The following is a 5,999-nucleotide window of genomic DNA, read 5'->3' as shown; positions in this document are numbered from 1 at the left end:
ATATTTTCTGCTAATTTAACATTTAGGATTAAATTATGTAACTTATTTGCCCGAAGCTGCCTTAAAATGTGAAGTGGCCATTTTCTAAACAAGGTGTTTTTATCAATCTGAATCAAGAACCCATGGTATTACAGGAGAGATGCTAGCATGGATAGAAGGTTGGCTGATTGGCAGGAGGCAAAGAGTGGGAATAAAAGGAACCTTTTTCTGGTTTGCTGCCAGTTGTGTTCTACAGGGGTCTCTGTCTTTCCACATTATATGTCGATGGTGGAAACAGGGAGTCTGCAGAAGGACTTGGACAGATTAGGAGAATGGGCAAAGAAGTGGCAGATGGAATACAATGTAGGGAAGTGTATGCATGGTCATGCAGTTTAGAAGAAGGAAGGGGCGGAAATCAGAGGTGTAAAGGGACTTGGGAGTTCTCTTCAGAATTCCTTAAAGGTTAATTTGCAGTTGAGTCGCTGGTGAGGAAGGCAATGGTTAGCATTCATTTCGAGAGGACAAGAATATAAAAGCAAGGATGCAATGATCAGGCTTTATAGGGCATTGGTAAGACTTCACTTGGAGTACTGTGAGCAGATTTGGACCCCATATCTATTTGGACATTGGAGAAGTTTCAAAGGAGATTCATGAGAATGATTCTGGGAATGAAAGGGTTATCATATAAAGAACAGTTGATGGCTCTGGGCCTCTACTCACTGGACTTCAGAAGAATGAGGGGGGGATCTCATTGAAACCCATTGAATGGTAAAAGGCCTTGATAGAGTAGATGTGGAGTGGATGTTTCCTGTGCTGGGGGAGTCTAAGACCAGTGGACATGCTTCAGAATAGAGGGATGTCCATTTAGAACAGAGATGAGGAGAAATTTCTTTAGCCAGAAAGTAATGAATCTGTGGAATTCATTGCCACAGGCTGCTGAAGAAGGACAAGTCGTTGGGTATATTTAAGGCAGAGGTTGACGGATTCTTGATTAGTCGAGGTGTGAAGGGTTACGAGGAAAGGCAGGAGATTGGGTTGGAGAGGGAAATGGATCAGCTGTGATGAAATGGCAGAGCAGAAATGACCTTATTCTCTTCCTATATTTTATGGTCTTATAAAATTGCTGGTATCAAGCATTTTTATCATGTTGATGTCTGCCAACCTAGCAATATCATGAAGTAATTTTTTATTAGGTTAAGTTGCAAGGACAGTGGGCTTATCATTAAAGCATTTGGAGTCATCTTTGCAGACAGATGGAATTCAACGCGGAGGACATAGCACCATTCTGCTCCTTGCCACAAATTCTTACAATGGAACAGCAAAACTAACTTACAGCTTGTTTTCTTGAAAAGCAGAGATTTTTGATTATTAGATGCAATAGTTGATCGATAGGTAATTTATAATTTGCACCACATATTGTGAAAATCTGTTTTTATGTTGCCTTTATATTCCAAGCTTTAAGGTAATTAAAGAGAGGGAGAAAAAACACTAATATAACCAAAGTGATGAAATATCCCCTTCTAGAAACAGAATCCTATATAAACATGGTTAATCTGAATATTGTTCCTATTTTAGTAAGACCAGGACATTAACCATACTTGATTTGAGGTTAGGTGGGATCAGAATCAGATTTAATATCACCGACATGTGTTGTAAAAATTTGTTAACATTGTGGCAACAGAACAATGCAATACTTAATAATTGAGAAAAATAACTGCGAATTACAACAAGTATATGTATAAAATAGTTAAATTAAATATGAAGTGGAAAAATAAAGATAAAAAAAAGTCAAGGGATAATGTTTATGGGTTCAATGTCCACCCAGAAACTGGATGGCAGAGGGTAAGGAGCTCTTCCAGAATCGTTGAGTGTGTGCCTTCAGGCTCTGTACGTCCTTCCTGATGTTAACAATGAGAAGAGGGCATGTCCTGGGTGGTGGGGTTCTTAATGATGCACAGCACCTTTCTGAGGCATCGCTCCTTGAAGATGTCCTGGGTACTACGGAGCCCATGATGGAGCTGGCTAAGTTTACAACTCTCTGCAGCTAACTTCAATCCTGTGCAGTAGCCCCCCCCCCCACCATTTCTGAAATTTGCTCAGAAGTGAAAATGCAACGGTATGTTTGAGGGAGGAAGAAAGCCAGCACAAGAGACCAGCACAGTGCCATGACTACTGGTACCTTGGATGCCTTATGCGAGCATTTGTTCATCTAAACAGAAGTGGCTCAAAGATTACACTGTTGGCACTAAGATCTTGCACTTTGCTGCAATTTGTGGTTGGGGGGGGTTCATTTTCTGCATACTGGACCCCAAGAATGCTTTGAATTGATTTGGAAAAGGGCTGCTTGTGTGGGGGGAGCCTACTTACTGAAAATATAAAACTGTCGATGCCAGCAACTTGAAATAAAACATGGCATGTTGGAAACTCTGCAGAAGTCGGCAATGTCTGTGAAAAGATGAGCAGGTTAAACCTTCTCTGGCATCTGTGCTAAGGTGCTTCTTCCCTCTTTCCCAGTTTCCACACCTGATTCTGTCTCCGCAGATGAGCCTGTCCTGCTGGCTGTTTCCAGCGTTGTCTTGGTTTTTATCTCAGACTTGCAGCATCTGCAGGTTTTGTTTTGCTTCGCAGTATGTTGACGGTGGGGGAGCTCGGTGATGGTCATGCCATGGATTCAAAAGGGCAGGTAACTGGATGAGCAGAACCATCAGTAGCAACTTTGCTGATTACAGTGAGGAGAATCAGAACCAGGTCAGCTTTATTATCACTGACATATGTCGTGAAATTTGTTGTTTTGCAGTAGAAGTACTGTGCAATACATAAAAAATTACATTACAGTAAGAAATATATAAAAAAAGGAAATGTAAAAAGAGAGCAAAATAGCAAGGCAGTGCTCGGGCTGTTCAGAAATCTACTGGCAGAGGGGAAGAAGCTGTTCCTTGGGGAGATTAGTTTTGTCCTGCATTTTGTGAGCAGGAAATATTTCGGAAGTGCTGTATCTGTAGTGGAACAGTCTTGCTCGAGGGGTAATCAGTACGCGAGTGTGAGTCTTCTGCTCGACAACAGCCCGTGAGCATTTCTGTTTGCTGTGCCCAGCGCTCTTGACCCTTCCTAATATCACCTGGAGAGAATGGAATTGACTGGCACCTGACCTATGTGATCTCGGCAGGGACTGATGGATCATTCACTTGGCACTCCCAGCCGAAAGCCCTGCCCTCCCCAGGAACTGTCAGGTTGAATTTCTCAAGCTGTGAGATTCACACAGACTGTTAACACAATTCAAGCTTGAAAACATCGATATTTTATCACATGGTGCTGAAAACCACAGTGATCTAACTTCTAAACCCAAATCCATACGTTAGAAGCTGAACTGTTAAGATTAGCTGCAAATCCTTGAATAATTAATTCAGAGGGTCACATGACAATATTGATTTTAATAGAAGAATGGATCCCGGAAAGTGAAACGTGTAATGTATTTAATATTTCAGTAATATTTGAGTAATATTGTAAATTTATTGTTTGATTAAGAATTCTCTGCTTGTTCATTACGGGTTATATGTAGAAGTATGTGAATGGCACACGTCATTACACCACCACATCGCATGTGAGTGCCTCACTAAAGTAAAATGAAAGAGATACGTTTATCCCCAGCTCCCGTGTTTTCATTTTTATTAGTTTTTGGAGTTACAAAACATAACAGAACATGCACTCCAATGGCCTTCTTTGACACTTCCATTCTGAATGCCCTTGCTTGCTTTTACTGTGTAACCTTCAGGTTTGGTCAGTTGCATTAATCTGAGGGTGGGGGGAGACAGCCTCCAGCCTGGCTAAACTTCAGAAATCTCATTTGTGTGGATGCTGTGTGATGTGCTCCCCTGTTACGAATCAGTACCACAAAATAACAAACAGTACACCATATGCAATTAAGCGATTGAGCTTTATAATTCTTAATTTAACTATAGGGTTAGTAAAGAAAACAAAAAGATAAATGGCCCATTTTAATGAAACAGTCTAATGCTCACATTGGAGCTCACAGTTTTCCCCTCTGTTCATTCTCCATCAATTTCCCCCAGGTGTCATCGAATCCTGAGCCCGTTCCAAGTCCGTTCAGTCCTGCAGTCTATGACTTCCCCGTTCTGGCATCTTCTCTCTCCATCTTCCACTGAACCAAAAGCCAGTGAAATCCCTTCTTTCGGGCACATAAGGAAGAAAAGCATCTCCCATCATTGGCCTGCGCACACTCCAAAGCCCCCATTATCTCTAGTCATAACTCAAACACTGCAGCTATGGGAGGTGAGGGGAGTAATGAATTAAAAGTATTGTATATGGATGCACGGAGTATAAGAAATAAAGTGGATGAGCTTGAGGCACAGTTGGAAATTGGTAAGTATGATGTTGTGGGAATAACAGAGACATGGCTTCAAGTGGACAGGGCCTGGGAAATGAATATTCAAGGATATACGTCCTATCGAAAGGACAGACCGATGGGCAGAGGGGGTGGGGTGGCTCTGTTGGTGAGGAATGATATTCAGTCCCTTGCGAGGGGGGACATAGAATCAGGAGAGGTAGAGTCAGTATGGATAGAGCTGAGAAATTCTAAGGGTAGAAAGACCCTAATGGGAGTTATCTACAGGCCCCCAAACAGTAGTCTGGATGTAGGGTGCAAGTTGAATCAAGAGTTAAAATTGGCATGCCGCAAAGGTAATGCTACAGTTGTTATGGGGGATTTCAACATGCAGGTAGACTGGAGGAATCAGGTTGGTACTGGACCCCAAGAAAGAGAGTTTGTGGAGTCCCTCCAAAATGGATTCTTAGAACAGCTTGTACTGGAGCCTACCAGAGAGAACACAATTCTAGATTTAGTGTTGTGCAATGAACTGGATTTGATCAGGGACCTCGAGGTAAAGGAGCCATTAGGAGGTTGTGACCATCATATGATAAGTTTTAATCTACAATTTGAGAGGGAGAAGGGAAACTCGGAAGTGTCAGTATTACAGTTGAACAAAGGGAAGTATGGTGCTATGAGGGAGGAGCTGGCCAAAGTTCAATGGAACAATACCCTAGCAGGGATGACAGTAGAACAGCAATGGCAAGTGTTTCTGGGAATAATGTGGAAGGTGCAGGATCAGTTCATTCCAAAGAGGAAGAAAGATCCTAAGGGGACTAAGGGGAGGCCATGGCTGACAAGGGAAGTAATGGACAGTATAAAAATACAAAAGTAAAAGAGAAGAAATATAACATAGCAAAGACGAGTGGGAAGCCGGAGGATTGGAAAACTTTTAAAGAGCAACAGAAGGTAAATAAAAAGGCAATACACAGAGAAAAAATGAGGTACGAAGGTAAACTAGCCAAGAATATAAAGGAGGATAGTAAAAGCTTCTTTAGGTATGTGAAAAGGAAAAAAATAGCTAAGACCAAAATTGGACCCTTGAAGACAGAAACGGGTGAATTCATTATGGGGAACAAGGAAATGGCAGACGAGTTGAACAGGTACTTTGAATCTGTCTTCACTAGGGAAGACACAAACAATCTCCCAGATATAATAGTGGCCAAAGGACCTAGGATAATGGATGAACTGAAGGAAATTTATATTAGGTAGGAAATGGTGTTGGATAGACTGTTGGGTCTGAAGGCTGATAAGTCCCCGGGACCTGATGGTCTGCATCCCAGGGTACTTAAGGAGGTGGCTTTAGAAATCGTGGATGCATTGGTAATCATTTTCCAATGTTCTATAGATTCAGGATCAGTTCCTGTGGATTGGAGGGTGGCTAACGTTGTCCCTCTCTTCAAGAAGGGAGGAAGAGAGAAAACAGGGAATTATAGACCGGTTAGCCTGACGTCGGTGGTGGGAAAGATGCTGGAGTCAATTATAAAAGATGAAATTACGACACGTCTGGATAGCAGTAACAGGATCGGTCTGAGTCAGCATGGATTTATGAAGGGGAAATCGTGCTTGGCTAATCTTCTGGAATTTTTTGAGGATGTAATTATGAAAATGGACAAGGGAGGGCCAGTGGATGTTG

The sequence above is a fragment of the Mobula birostris genome, chromosome 8 (genome assembly GCF_030028105.1).
Source record: "Mobula birostris isolate sMobBir1 chromosome 8, sMobBir1.hap1, whole genome shotgun sequence".
Taxonomy (NCBI): Eukaryota; Metazoa; Chordata; class Chondrichthyes; order Myliobatiformes; family Myliobatidae; genus Mobula; species Mobula birostris.
Note: the sequence above shows the minus strand (reverse complement) of the source record.